Source organism: Corapipo altera, unplaced genomic scaffold (assembly GCF_003945725.1).
Source record: "Corapipo altera isolate COAL_440 unplaced genomic scaffold, ASM394572v1 0, whole genome shotgun sequence".
In the NCBI taxonomy this organism is placed as follows: domain Eukaryota; kingdom Metazoa; phylum Chordata; class Aves; order Passeriformes; family Pipridae; genus Corapipo; species Corapipo altera.
In genome coordinates, this window is record NW_020884872.1 from 39,806,122 (window position 1) to 39,821,608 (window position 15,487).

Below are 15,487 nucleotides of genomic sequence, written 5' to 3' on the forward strand. Positions count from 1 at the left end.
CCAAATTTTCTTGCAGCATTTTCCATACCTTGTTCAGAAGTGAGGAAATGGAGACTCATCACTTTTAAGTGCTTACTCCTTGAAAGATAAACAAATCTGATTTTGTTACTCTAAACTAACAGATCACGAAGCAGATAACAAGAAAGGAATATTCATGGTTAGGTACATGATCCTGCAGAGAATGTTGCCAAAGAGCTGTCAGTCAAGATTTTATGTGTCTTTCAACCATGAACAAGAAATCGGCATCAATCCTCAAAAAAATAAAAAGTCCCAAGTCTCAGTTATTGCCAATTAATAACCAACTAATCCAGACTTTTACTCAAAAGCAATGTTTATAAAAGGATCTTAACTCCTGTTTTGAAACATCTCACTCCTACAATAGACAGAGGAAACAAAATCTGAAGATTGGGAAATCCGAGAGGAAGTAAACTGGAGGTTGAGTCAACACTGTAACCTTGCAGTCAATGGGTAGATATAAAATCCTGAAATGCACACATCTGCTTCAGTGAGCTTTGCTGATCCCAATCCAGATACATTTAGACAGATGGGGGGAAATTCCAGTCACTTCCACAGCCTTCCTCAATATTCAGACCCTAATGTATGTGAGGTGTCTTACAAATGCAGCTGGAACATCTGTGTTTTGCCATGTTACAAATTGTAATACTGACTTGTTTATATTGTCTCATGTAATAACATTTGAAGTTATTTACCTGCCTTGAGTCTGAACAAATCACCTTTCTAACTTGTTAGGATTTAGTATAGGTCTGGTGAGAGAATTTGCCCATGAGCTCCTTCCAGGAGCCAGTGCACTGGTTTTAGGGAACAAGAAGAGAAGTAAACCTAGCACGGTATGTAAATCCTTTCTCTTTTCAGTGTATTTAACTCAGGAGAGATTTTTACCTCCACTCAATTAATTTAATTAATTTAGGCCAAGTCACCTTGCATACAAGCCAGACCGTTACACTGTGGCTTCTCTTGCCTCTATACATCTGTAATATCCATTCACAAAGAAGTCTTGAATTTCCTGTTGGGGTGGGTAACTGCACCTTTACAAAGCTGAGAAACAAATAGGTTGACCTGTTTAATAGTTTTCTGTTCTGAGTCACTGCTGACCAAACAAACACTATTGTAAAGAAAAGAAACTAAGAAAATGTTGGAGTGGGACAGAGGAGCTGCATGTTTGTCCATGACTGCTGAAAGTATCAGCAAATGTAGAGAATAAGTGGAAACATGTTTGACCTTCATCTGGGAGGACAAATCAGAGAGGTGTCAGTAAAAAGTCAGGCTAATGAAAGGTATTTTGCCTTTTTTGTTACAAAATTTTTCTCACCTAGGTACTTGTAAGATAATGACTATAACAATACTGCAATTGCACCAAATGGAAACCAGCCAAGTCCTAGGTCTGTTTTTGGCAAGTAGCTGAAGCACTTTGTACCTTTGATACTGTTCCATGAAACCAGGAGGATGAATCATGAAAGGGTATTACAGAACATAAAAATGTAACAGTGAATTGAAATATTTAAGCTGTTTTCATCAGAAGGTAGGTAAAGAGTAAAAAGGCAGGAGAAGGTTTACTGATCTCAGGCTGACTGTTTTGAATAGTTGACTCAGATGAGGCAAGGCTATTTGGATCAGGATGCCAGACAGATTTCAGAGCTCTCTAACAGAAAAGCCCAAAAGCAGACAGACAAGCAGGGATCAAATTTCAAATGCTTTGGAAGAAAAAAAAAAAAAAAAATTAAGGAGCCATACATGTTGTAACAAACATGAGCCAACAGAATATCTGGCATCAGGATGGTGGCGTAAGATCTGCCCAGGATTACATCACTCTGCAAGAGCTTGCCAGCAGTAGCAGGTTGCTCACAGCAAGCTCCGAGGGATAACAGCAGCCCTGCCAGTTCAGAGGAATGCTTTGTGCTATACAGCATGCCAGGGGAACGAATGAGCAAGCAAAGCAAGGCAGGAAAGAAGGAAGCATTGTTTGGAGAACAAATGGGATATTTGCACTCAGGTGTGCAAGACAGTCACCACTGGTACTTGGAAATGACTCCATTAGTTAAAGGCTGGCAAGGGAAAAAAACTTGTTCTCACCCTGGCTAGTTGGCCACCAGTAAGGGGGGTGCACTTAAGAAGAGTGATCTGGCAGAGGCTGAGGCAGGACTATGGAACAGTTGTAAGGAATCTGATGTCCCTCTTTGTGCAACAAGGACTGCAACACTGAAAGGTTTTAAGCAGGAGAGTAATGGTATGTCTTGATTTTTCCTGTTTATTCTCTCTCTAGGTGAGTTAGTAGCTGAGCTAGTTGTAGGCAAATTCTCAGAGTCATCTTAGTAAGACTCTAACCAGAGATTCCCGGAGGTAAGTATTTAACACTAGGTGCTGCAGGTGGCTTTGCAAGCATCTGCAAAGCTAGGGGTGGGTGAGAGGCTGGCATCCAGGGTCTGAACCAAAAACGGTAAAACTACAGGATTATATTTTTTCCTTTTTCAAAGGAAATTTGCCCTCATTTGTTGTGGGTGATTCCCCTTTAGCAAGAGGGTATAAAAAACTGCCATAAGAAAGGTGCTTTTTTCAAGGTTTGTGAGACTATAAAAACAGTGGTGGGCCCAAGCCCTTAGTGATACCAATCAGCCAGGGCTAGGATTGCTTTGGACTTTACAGGACCTCTGAAGATGTGGCATTTCCTGTATTTCGTAGCAGCTGGTCACTCTTGGGGACTGTCAGTAAGCAGCTTCTGCACTTAAGTGGATAAATTACACAAGTCATACTTCCAAACTGCATTCAGCCAACCATGTGTTCACTGCATATCTGACCTATGCAGGCACTGCAGTTTGATGCCCTGTGGCCACACAGAATGGCTCTCCACCCCATGGCATTCAGTTGACCAGACCCAATCTTCATATATGCTGTGTAGAAAACCCACATACGCTACAAGGCAGAATAAGGGACTTCACTACACTGCCTCAAGCCTCCAAAATCTTTGTGACACCCTTTAGTGCAAAGCTCAGCTCACACAATGTTCATGACTGTGAAAAATAAAAATTTTTCATCCAGTTCTGGAACTTTCACTTTCCAGTGAAAGCCTTGCAAGTCTTGTTTCTCAGGAAGTGTAGTATCACAAGGGGCTGTGAAAGCACAACAGATGCCACTTGTCACCTTTCATTAGCTCTAGACTTTTCTTTTTGAGCCTAAAGTATGTTACTAGAAAAGGCACCAGCTAACATGGCCTGCGCCCCAAGAATGAAATCTTTGTAGAGAGCTTTTCAAAGGCCCACAGTTATTGCAAGTAAAGCAAAATAACTCTTTTGGATTTTTTTTCTGACCACATCTGGATGTGATCAGCCCTGAGTTCTGTCCTAGTGTTACCTGAAACAAAATTATTTGTCCCATGAAGCCCTGTCTAAACTCATGCTATCACAAGGATGACAGCAAACATTTTAAAACACAGTTATTTTAATTTCTGTGACGTGCCCTTGGATTCTGTTGCATCAACTGCTGACAGAGTCAAGGACGTGACAGCAGATTGGAGGTGGCCTTTCTTGCTATTTTTTTTCTTTTCTCTTTTTCTATTTTAGTCATCTACTAGTATCAGAGCTGCAAACGAAAGCAGATGTGATTGTCTCAGTTGTCACTGGGACGGAAGTGGCATTGTAAGTAACAGGATCCAGACCACATAGCACTTTAAAAATCCAATTGCAACATGCCAGTATACAAATAGTGACAAATAGGAAACCACTGCAGCCTTTCAAGCATCAATGCAGAGCTTTCACCGGGACTATCACCATTGTCAGCTATTTCATTCCTACCTCTGAGTACCATCTTACATAGAGTGTGCTGCAAAAGCTCCTTCTCAAAGCTGCGTGTTCAGCTTTAATGAGAAAAGGAAATGAGAAGGCAGAAATAAACTAATTGAACTGCCACAGTTAGGGCAACCCTAAGAGCAGCTGAATCAATGAGAAGTGAAAAAGTATATTCAGGGTAATGGAAGACTTTCAAAAGGAAGAATGCCATTGAGAAGGGCAAGGTTAGAAAATCATCATTAAAAGCTAAATATAAGAGTATTAGAAAAGACTCAGTCAGCTTGAAAGAAATTATGTTCACAGAACTAAGCATTCTAAACTATCTTACACAGTTTTCCAGTACAAGTAGTAATTGTTCTTATCACAGCAGATTTTTCCTGAAATTTTGTGTCCTCATCCACTGTATGTAAATCATCCTGTCTATGGAAAACAGTTCTTTTAACAAAACCATAGGGCTTTTGATATCTAGAGCAATTTTGCCTATCTTTGTATATTTATAGGTGACTGATGCCTACAGCACATTATCTGTAGATAAGATAGTACTTGAAGAGCTAATTTATTTCATATTTGCAGATATAAGTTGAGTCTGATTCTGCTAGCAATTCTAGTTTTCCAACTCTGCATTTTTTAAGATTCTTACCATATTTTCCAGCAAATATTTTCATTTCAAGACAGCTTTTCAGGAAGCACAATTGTTATGTTTAGTAAAACTGGCAACACTCTTAAGATAGACTTTGATAGTAATCAGATCACCAATTTTCTGGACTTCTTTGAATATTATATGATCTTTCATTTATTTATGTAATAAGTTACAGGAGTTTATTTTTACATGTTATTTCAAAACTGTAAGTTGAAGTATTAAGTTTTTAATGTATTTATTAGAACCAGGACTAGTTATAAATAGAGATAAGTCATTCTTCCATTGAAAGATTATTGACTGTATTATATAAAGTCCTGTTTCATTTTGCCAGTCAAATAATTGGAGTACATGTAAAATACTTTAGAGCCTAATGTTACTAAACAGTACAAAATATCCACAGGATTCTGTTAATGCAAGTACTATAATGAGTAATTTTCCTTCCTTTTTTTTCCTCCCTCCTTTTTAAAAGTGAGTGAAAACCAGACCTGTTCTAAGGACTCCCTAAAACTACATGGTGAGGGTGTTTTGTTCATGTGTATTTCTGAGTATAAAACTGAAGAAAGTTTATTCCATTCTGCATCTCCAAATGAAAAGTACAGAAAGGTACATTTTGAAGTGCCAAAGAAAATTACTATTTGCGAAGAGTTCAGATGACAGTCTTGTGTTTGTCTTGTAAGGAGCACAGGTTACATGCACTGCACTGACCTCATTAACATGACTGTATCAACTAGAGGAGCTATCCTGTGATTTTAAAATTCATGTTGATTGTATGGTGCAAGCATATCCTACAGTATCCCTCCAAAGTTCCAGTTTCACACTTTTTTCCTCCTCAGGCTACAGCTTGAGAAGGAATCTCACACCGGACAGCTGTGCAGAGGAAAGTTAGGTATCTAAAAGACGGATATCCATATCTATACCAGTTGCATTGTGCTTCCTTTAGCACTGATGGTCAGAAAGAGACTCCTCCAGAGAGCAATTTGTCTCACTCCAAGGTAAATGGATGAAGTAGATCAAATGAACTGCTCTCTGGAGACACTTGTTGCTGTTTTTTATCTGTATACTGGGATTTAGGCAACAATTTATGTGGTGAGATGTACCCCAACTTCAATGTCTATGTTGTTTTGAAAACAGAACTGATCCATCTAAGCTATTTAGGCCTTCACCACATGGAGGTCACGTGCAAAGACTTTGGTGGGATCCCAAGGTTACTGGAAATTTGCAGCTTCTTCTGCAGGACTCAGCATAAAATCAAAGAAGCTGGTACTCCTTCTAGCATACACCTCCCAGCCATTGCCATAGCCATGTTCTCTGACTATGCTGCTGTCTCAGGGTACTTTAATAGGGCATGACGAGGTCATTCTGCCAACTCTTTGCCACCTGAAAAATAGTCCTATGAAAATAAAAATAACAGGTATAACAGGCTTTGTTACCCATTTGTGTGAAGACAGCTCACCTAGGCTGTGGTAGAAGCCAGTACCTGAAGTTCAGATTCTGCAGCATCCAGCTAACACAGTAGCTTTTCCTTAGCGCTTTTCACTAACATACCATGTCTGGTACAGCCTCTTCCACGGGGTGCTGACCTAATCAACTTTTCCACACTAGAGCTTACACTGCCGTTGCCACACCTGGAGCTGATATAGGATATGTCTTAAAAGAAGCTCAGACTGTGGAAAGGCTATGGGGGCTAGAGATCTGTCTGGAAATGAAATGTGGTGGTAGCAGCTGGGCACAATGTATTGCTGGGGGGAATGACACTACAGGGCAGCCCTGGAGTAGTGCTCACACCTATGCTCAGCGAGCTGACCATTAGGTTTCATTAGCTCCTCTGGTTGCTGAAACAAAATATCCTGTTGTGTGAAAAGGTATAGTCTCAGATTTCTAAGACATTCACTCTGCTCTTTAAATAAATAAATAAATAAATAAATAGTTATTTGCTCTTTTCAGTCTAAACCAATACAGACTTGTGAACAAGGGAATCATTAATTTTTGAAGGAGAGGTGACACAGGACAGTACTACTATATCATTTACCTTGATTCACTACGGCTTTATAATGCCCACTGTGACAAACTTTAAAAATTGACTAAATTCAGATCCCAAGTTCATTTCAACAGCAAGTAAAATGTTTGGCTCGCAAAACTTGCCTTTCAGTAGGCTGAATGTGTTTCCGTGCTAGCAGCTTCCAGGAAACTCTTAGGTTACAATTACAAGAAGTCAAAACTGCAGCAGCATAATTGTTAACTGGAAGTCAGAATTTCCTTTACACCATTCCTTTTATGCTTAGTCCCAAGCTTGCTTAAATACTTTGCTTCTTTTCCTTTTCTGTTGTTTTGGTACATTTGTGACTTTTTTCTTTTCTTTTTTTTTTTTCTATCTGATCCTAACTTCTAATTATTTGTTCTTTGGTCTGGTTCTTTTACCTTATACTGGATTATCCACTTAAAGTAGCATTTTCCAACAATCTTTCCAGGTTATGGCACTTTCTCGTTTTAATTTATTAAAAATACATCCAATTCTTAAAACAGGTAAAAGACATATTTTGTATTCCTTTCCAGGCTTCCTAATTACACAGTCAGTAATCCAAAGAAGGTAAGCAGGAAAGCCAGTGATAAGAACAATACAGAGTTTGTTCTAAGGAATAAAACTGAAGTATATTTCACAAACTAAAGTAAGAAAAGAAAAGAAGATAATGGATGGATTCAGTTGAAAGATACAGGGATTTTTCTTAAAATAATAATATAGACAATTAAAAACTATGAGTGAAGATAACTAGAGCATAGTAGAAAAGCTGAAGAAAGTGAGGCATGGTTTAATAAGTCTCAGCAAACAAGGAATCTAGGGACAATACTGCAAGACAGATGGTATCCCAAATAGATTTGTGATCTGCAAACTTACATGACCCCTTTTCTTTAAATTAAGACGCAAGGAGATGACCCTGAGAAAGTGAGAAAGTGAGAAAGGACAGGGCTGGAATGCTGACTGAGTGTGCCACAGGGACAGAGGACAGTTTGTTATTTGAACATAGATCTGAAGAATGATAAGGACTGAAGACACTGCCCAACATATAAAGGATTTCTTTGCAAAATGAATGCAAAGGTTACTGAAAGCAGGAATATTTCTATTCAGTGAGATTTTAGTCACTGTAATAGGATTGAGCAACTGTGCTGAGAAATGGAAACAAAATTTGTGGTAGAAGAAGTGACAACACAAGGCTTTATGTTTGCTTATTCAGTATATATGTAGAATATAAAAATAATTTATTTGTTTATATGGCTTTTTGCATTACAACTGTAATTACAGACAATTTGTCACTGCTGCAGCCCCTGGAATGTGCCGGTGCAGGCCTGTGTCTCCTTACAGCTACTTTTGTATTTGTAGTATAAGCCATGTTAGCTTCTGAAGGATTTATCAGTTTAGAGGACAGCTGTGAAGTGTTTAGGAGAGAACCTAAGGACAACACGGCTCCAAAATAAATCTGGGTTTGGCTACTCCAGCTTCTGACATGTGAGACTTTTCTACAAAGAAAAGACTTCCGATGGAGGAGACAGAGCCTTCCAGGGATCTCCTGCAATTACTTACCCACTATACACCACAAGCTTTGAAGGCTTTTTTCTGTGAATTTTTCTTGTCTAACAGAAGAGAAAGAAAGATAGTATGTTGGTGGGTGAATGGATGGAATATGTATTTTTAAAAAGCAGCCAAAACATTCCAGCAGAAGCACATTTTTCCATGAGAGAAAAACGAAAAAACCAAACGTGTTACTCACATTGCTTAATAAGCTTCTGGAAGGCTCTTAGACTTTATTGTTGCTACAGATACACATAATAAGGCAGGTGTAGCTTTCAAATTAACAACAACCCAATCATTTTGTTTACAACTTATTTTGATCACATGTGCAATTAAAATTAAATGTAAGGCCTGTTTGGTAGTTTTTGGAGGACAAAGGATTAACATCTAAGCAATGTAAAACCTCTGTAGCAAGTAAGATCAGTTCTAAATATAAATTTCTTTTCTGTTTGTTTGTTTGCTGGTTTTTTTTGAAACCATATAAATACATACCTAACAGTACATCAGGAAAAACTTGGAAATCAAACCTGAAATGACATTTTTCCTTTGTCCTTGCAAAGGAAGGCTGACAAATGCTCATAAGCATCCATTAATCATATTTCATAGGAAAATAGGAGGCAGTGGGCATCTGGAGCTGGTCTATATTGATTCACTCACAGGGATCCTCCTCCAAGACACTAAATAAATTCCAACTGCCCTTCTAAGAAATCTGATTTTTATTCCAAGTCACATTTATCACTGGTCACATTTGAAAGGTTTCAAATAATCATCTGAATTATTATTTTGATTAGGAGATGTTGCTTTTAGGTAGTATTGCACCAGGTTATAAATTCCACAGGCTGTTGTATAGTCCAGGATTGATTACGAAGCATTTATCTTTGTTTCTTGCAAAGATGTCTGACTTTTGCCCTTTCATTCTAGTACTAGTCACGATAATTTCAGCATTCCATTTTACAATTTTCTTATTTACACCACATCCACAAATTCATTCTTGCAGCTGTTCCTCATGTGATTATTTCTAGTAATGTCATTGTGGTTGCCCATGTGAATAAGGCTCATTGTTGTGGCATACCATCATAGGCTACAAATATGCAAAAATTATAAAGGGACAGGAAACTTTCAAACCCTTTAAATAATTTCTTTTGGGTTTTGATATGCATTCTTTTTTTTTGTTTTGTTTTGCTTGACTTTTTTATTTTGTTTCATTTTGTTTTGAGATTGTGCTGCAGCTATTTAAAAGTAGCTTTAAAAAGTTTAAAAACTGCTTCCACTAATTCACTTTAAGAAAGCCATCCACAGGTTAGCAAGCAGTTTCAAAATCTGCCAAATCAAATCTTTAGCCAGTAGAAATTAGCAATGGTGCAGTTATTTTTAATAGCTACATGTTGTATAAAAATATAAATATCTATACAATAAAATACTCTATAATAATTTCATTCTGTGACAGTATATTACATTTATTTGTGACAGTATGACTGCCATGATTATTATAAATGACAGCCAGATCAGCTGGCAAGGAAGAAAGCATAGGACCAAAGCCTAGTATTTTAAGGTATATATTTATACCAGAGAAACAAGCTTCTAAATACACCACTGTAATGGACACTGGACAAGCATGCGCTATACAAAAAAAGTCTGGTTTCCTTTTCTTGTGAACAGTATATGGTGAAAACTGTTCCCTGGTGCCAGCAAGGATCTCTGCTGCACCAGTTACTCAGCCATGGAGGTACAAACTATGAGCTTTAGGACTCACTATAGTGTAAACAATCACTGCTTGATCACTTTGCTGAATACAGTCCATGTCCTATTATTTATTTCTCAGCTTGTGTTTTGGAACTGTATCTAATCTGACCTTGAAGCAAAAAATGCTTATACAAATTCTTTGTGTATCAAGAAGTTATCTACTCAGAACGAAAAAAAATGTGATCTATGTCCAGGTTAGGGTATGAGCAGGCAAGTCAATAATGGAGGATTTGTGGTCATAGAGACTACTTTGAATTACAGTGTCTGCAGGAGACTTTGTCAGTACTTAAAAGTTTTAAGGGGTTATCAGCCATCTCCTCTATGCTGCTCTTCATTTAAAGAGTCACAAATATTAATACTACAAGAAGTGTATTACTGATTTGAGTAGTAACGGATGTAGTCTCATAATAACAAGTATTGCACATGAACACTGATGAAGTACGAGAATAATTCTGCAGTTTTAATGGAAACATATTTGAACAATACCAAGAAAGACTGATTACAGATAAGAAATCCGGGAATCAGCATATGGTCTGGCTTAGCTGGAAAGCTCCATCCCTATTGAGCAGAGAAATCCTCTTCTAAAGGCTACAACAAAGCTTAGGTTGATGATAAAAGAAAGATGTGTCCCATGGTATGCAGTTAAGCAGCTGCTGGTGGTCATGGCATGACATGAAGTATGTCTTAAAAGTGCACAGAAATCCTAAACAGCAGTTCAGAGAAAGCTGTGAAGGCAAATAAACATTTTAAATTCTGAGAATTTAAGTTTAAAACATTTCTGAGAAATTAAATTTAAAACATTTAAAAGTCTGAGTTTATTGGTACAAAACCTTATGCATCTATTTTTACTTTTGTTAAAAGTGGCCTTTATTGCCCTGGTCCAACACAAACTACCTAAACTGAGATTAGACCAATCAAAATAACCTAAAACAAAATCAGAGTAGCCACTCAGAAACCACTCCTGCATTTATTTCCTATCAGGTTTAAAATCACACAGTTGCCATACTCCATTGAAAATATAAGAAAATGATGTGGAATTCTGTTCATATTACATGACTAACTCCCCCAAAAATGTTAGCAATACTCATGGGTAAATTCTTACAATTAATGCTGAAGAAGGAATACTATCCCAGGAGCCTGAATTTAAATGATTAATTGACTGATAAACTGAAAGAAGCGTCATAATGGTCTTAGGAGTCAGTGGAAGAGACAGGAAGTGAGTTACTCTGTATCCTCATGAACTTGCATAGGAATTTATTTACACAGAACTATAGTTAATCCTAGTTGGAGTTTAGACAGGGCATAGGAGGTAACATCACCTCTGCTTTTAAGAAAAAAGAAGCTACATTTTTGCTGTGCATCAGTTCAGGGAAAGATTCAGTTGCTTATATTAATTCTGTAATACCTCTGCTGAACATGAGACATATAATTGGAAAAATGAGCTTTTAAAATTGCACATGGGTAGAAAGATCACAGAGTAGTCATTTGGTCCTTCCTCAAGTTTCTGTTGGCAGGGTTACAATAACTAAGCCTAAAACACAGTTACACTGAAACTAATTACATCATTCTGCAAAGCAGGTAATGGATGTAGTTTTATTAATAGTAACATGCTGGAAGTTACTGAGAAATTTCCACTAAATGCTTCTTCCCTTCACCACGTGACATACCCAGGTTTCCAGTTAAGGAATAAACCAGAATATTTTCTGCGTTTTCATTTACGAGCAGCAGAAACACACATACATGTATGTTCTCTTTTTTAGTAATACAAGCAAAGGAAACAACATCAAACTAATTTACAGTGTTTCTGGTCAGTGGAATACTTATTCTACCTTACACTAAGCAGCTTTTTCAGATGTTTGACTTAAAGATGCACTTTGTAGACCTAGGGACACATCTGACAAAAAATGGTGTTAAGAAGGCATATTATGGATTTCATGGGGTAAATCAGCACCATCTAATCAAAGTAATTTGTAAATGCTTTTACATTTCTGAACATAAATTTGGTACACTCATGTTCTAATGGGAGGGGGAGGAAGAACTAAAAGCTGCTATTCAGAAATATCTGTGTGGACGGCTTGCATAATACTTAGAAGGATAAATTAGCTGTATCCGAGAAAAAGTCAGTCTTAGCCAGATGCAGAAAAAGTACTCCATTCTTCCTTTCAGGCTTTGGGAGAATTTTAAAAAGTAGCTCAAATGAACCTCCTCCAGCACATCATTGAATGGGTTAGTATGTTTGAAGATGCTAAGAAAGCTATCTATCAGCAGTATTGTTTTACTTTAACTTTTACAAGTATACAGAACTAATAACTCATTTTAAATCACTCATAAAATGCTTTTATGCTTTTTATGCTTCTGCCTTTTAGAGGACCAAAAAAAAAAAAAAGAAACAAAAAAGGAGCAACTTCTCTGGATTTTAAGATCTATTTTTAAGTTGTTTATTATTTGTAAAACCTCCAGTCTGTCTGCATATCTAATGTTTAGTGAGTACTCCTTTGCTTCCTCTGCTCTTTTAGCACTTACTCTGGCCGTATCAAAGAATCATAGAATATGATGAGTTGGAAGGGACTCATCTGCATGAGTCCAACTCCTGGCCCTATGCAGGACAGCCCAAGGCTCACACCATGTGGCTGAGAGCATTGTCCAGATGCTTCTTGAACTCTGTCAGGCTTGGTGCTGTGACCACTTCTCTGAGGAGCCTGTTCCAGTGCTCAACCACCTTCTGGATGAAAAACGTTTCCTGATATCCAACCTAAACCTCCTCTGACTCAGCTTCATGCCATTGCCACAAGTCCTGTCACTGAGCACTAGAGTGAAGAGATCGGTACTTTTGATGGCCATTATCTTGTCAGTTCTTTTCCTAAATGCAGGGATTTGAGGTCAGAAAGCTTATTATGATCATCAAGCTTGACCTCCATAGCAACATAAGCCAAAAAATTTTATAACATCAATTCTGCTTTTAGTTCCATAACTTGAAGAATGACTTAGAGCCCAGGATTTAGAAAAGCACTATTTCAGGAAAAGTTCAAGGAATGCTATATATAAAAACATCATTAATACTTCTTAATTTTAAATGAAAAGTTTGTACCATAAGCATTGATCTTTTTGAGTTGTTCATAACCACACTATAACACCTCTCTAATTTGACTTTAAAATATTCTTTGTACTTAGATGCCTTTCCTTCCTATAAATATTTCTGGATGCATCTATGTTATTAGCAATTATTTAATGTTTTCTTTACCTAAGTTAATAAATATTATTAATAGGATTGGGATAAAACCAAATCCTTGACGTACTTTGCTAAAGAGGTCTCCAATCAATGATGATTTTCAAGATACAATTACTTTTCAGATCTGCATGGGAATTCTTGTCATGCTATTTTAGCTCCAAACCCCCTTTGTTTTACATTTCTAATAGACGCCAAATGAGTTTCTCTTCTTCATTTCTGGAACAAACACAGGTTGATTATTACCATGAATGATTTAGAATGCCATAGAATTTTGTGACATGACTTAGTTGGTCCTGAAAATTTAAATGTTTTAACCTTCGCCAGTTGCTATTTAGCATCCTTACTAAGTACTGATTGAATAAAACATTTGCAATTATATCCAGAAAGTATTACTAGACTACCCAGGTTTCTATTAAAAAAATAAAAGCTTTTATACATCAGCATTGTTACTGGAAGTTGTGTATGTTGAAGTAGCAGGGAAACCATGCCACTGTCTAGATTTTTCCCTTTCTTGATCCTGAAATTTTAAAAAATGTATTCCCCTTGTCCTGTAGGCAACAAGTCAAGACTTTTCATTCATATATTTAGCTACTATGAGTCATTCTTATTGTTTCACAGCTGTAATTTACCATTCCTGCTTATCAGCTTCCCTATTTTTCCTTTTGTTTTATACACAAAACTGTCACTTTCTTTTTCTTTTTTTAACTGAATGCATTTAGCTGAAAAGAAACTTGGAGGATTGTCATAACATCATATTTTGGGTACACTTTACAGTTTTCTTAAATAAACTACTATTGACCTATTTGATATATTTTTCCTACATATCTCTATCTATACAGGTGTCATGCAGAGTTTTTCAGACTCGGAACACGGAACCTTTCCCAGCAAAGTGATTAATATATATGGGAAATATTTATAGACAGTAAATATAGTTAAATTATTCCATTTTACATTCAAGCAACCATAACATCAGTAGACTATTTTTATTTTGGTCAGAATTGTCAGAATTCAAAGCACCTGAGAGCTCTGAAATTAACATATGATTTTATTTTAGAAAAAAATCATCAATTATTTAGATAAAATCTAGGGCATGTTTACTTGTGGAGGTTTGAGATCTAGACATATCCTACAGACTGGGATACAAAAATTAAAAAGATCTTAAGATAGCTCATTCCAGCTAAATATCTACATAGCTGCTCATCCAGCTCTGTATTCAGATACTGTCTCACCTTTACTCAATTTTCTGACTTATCAGCCTAAACATTGACTCATAAACACATCAGATCTTGGATTTGTTAAGTCAGAAACTCTAATGATCTTTAGTGAGCCTGATAAGTCACCCTCTCTGCACATTATCTTTCTTAAAGAAGGTATAAACTAATATGAACACTCCAGTTGTGACAGACATCCTACTAAAAAGCCACACCTTGTGTGTTCGAATAAACGAGCCTTTGATGCAGGTCTGCAAAGTATCTGCAGAAGAGATCCTTCACTGACAAAAACTCTGTGTAAGCTACAAATTTGTACGTTCGAACATTTTTTATCCTCTGTCTTTCTGAAGGAATTACCTCAATTATTTGGAATCTTATTAGTTACAGATGTGTCTGTGAAGCATCCAAAAAAGTAGGCCTTTATCCAACTTTCATTTCTGAGTACGTATCCTCAGACACAAGCACTTTGTGCTATTTTTTTCCACCTGAAAGGCCCTCTACCCCTTGTCCACAGCACTCAGTTGCTCCCTCCATCAGTGGTAAGCTGTATATTCAGTGTAGAGGAGTGTTGTGAGTTTATATAAAAAGATGCTTAAGAAGATAAAGGTGCGCAAGCCCTAATGCTCTCAAATGCTCGAAGCATTTAAATGTGTCTAATGCCTGCACACCTTCCAGTACTGCTGCTAGCCAGGCACTCAGCAGGAATTCACAGTAATTAAGCAAGCTAGAGGCACCCATGCTTTTACAGAATCACAGAATCGAATTGTCAGGGTTGGAAAGGACCTCTGGATATCATCTCGTCCAACCACTAGGGTTGGACCAACCCCAGCATCACTTAGAGCAGGTTACACAGCAATGTAGCCAGGTGGGTTTGGAATGTTTCCAGAGAGGGAGAATCCACACCCTCCCTGGGTAGCCTGTTCCAGTGCTCTGCCAGCCTAAAAGAAAAGAAGTTCTTCCTCATCTTGAGGTGAGCTTCTTCTATTTTAGTTTATGGCCGTTGCTCCTTGTCCTGTCACTGAGCACCACTGAAAAGAGTCTGGCACCACTCTTTTGACAGATTAATATGAGATATTTATATGCATTGATGAGATCCCCTCTTAGTCTTCTCTTCTCCAGACTACACAGGCTCAGCTCACTGCAGTCTCTCCTACTTAGAGAGATGCTCCAGACCCCTCATCAGCTTTGTGGCCCTTACTCTACCGAAGACATGTGAGCAACTTCGCCTACAAATAGAAACTATTCATGAGGACAAAAAAGTACAAAGGAAAACCTCAGAGACAAAGTTGGATGCATGAG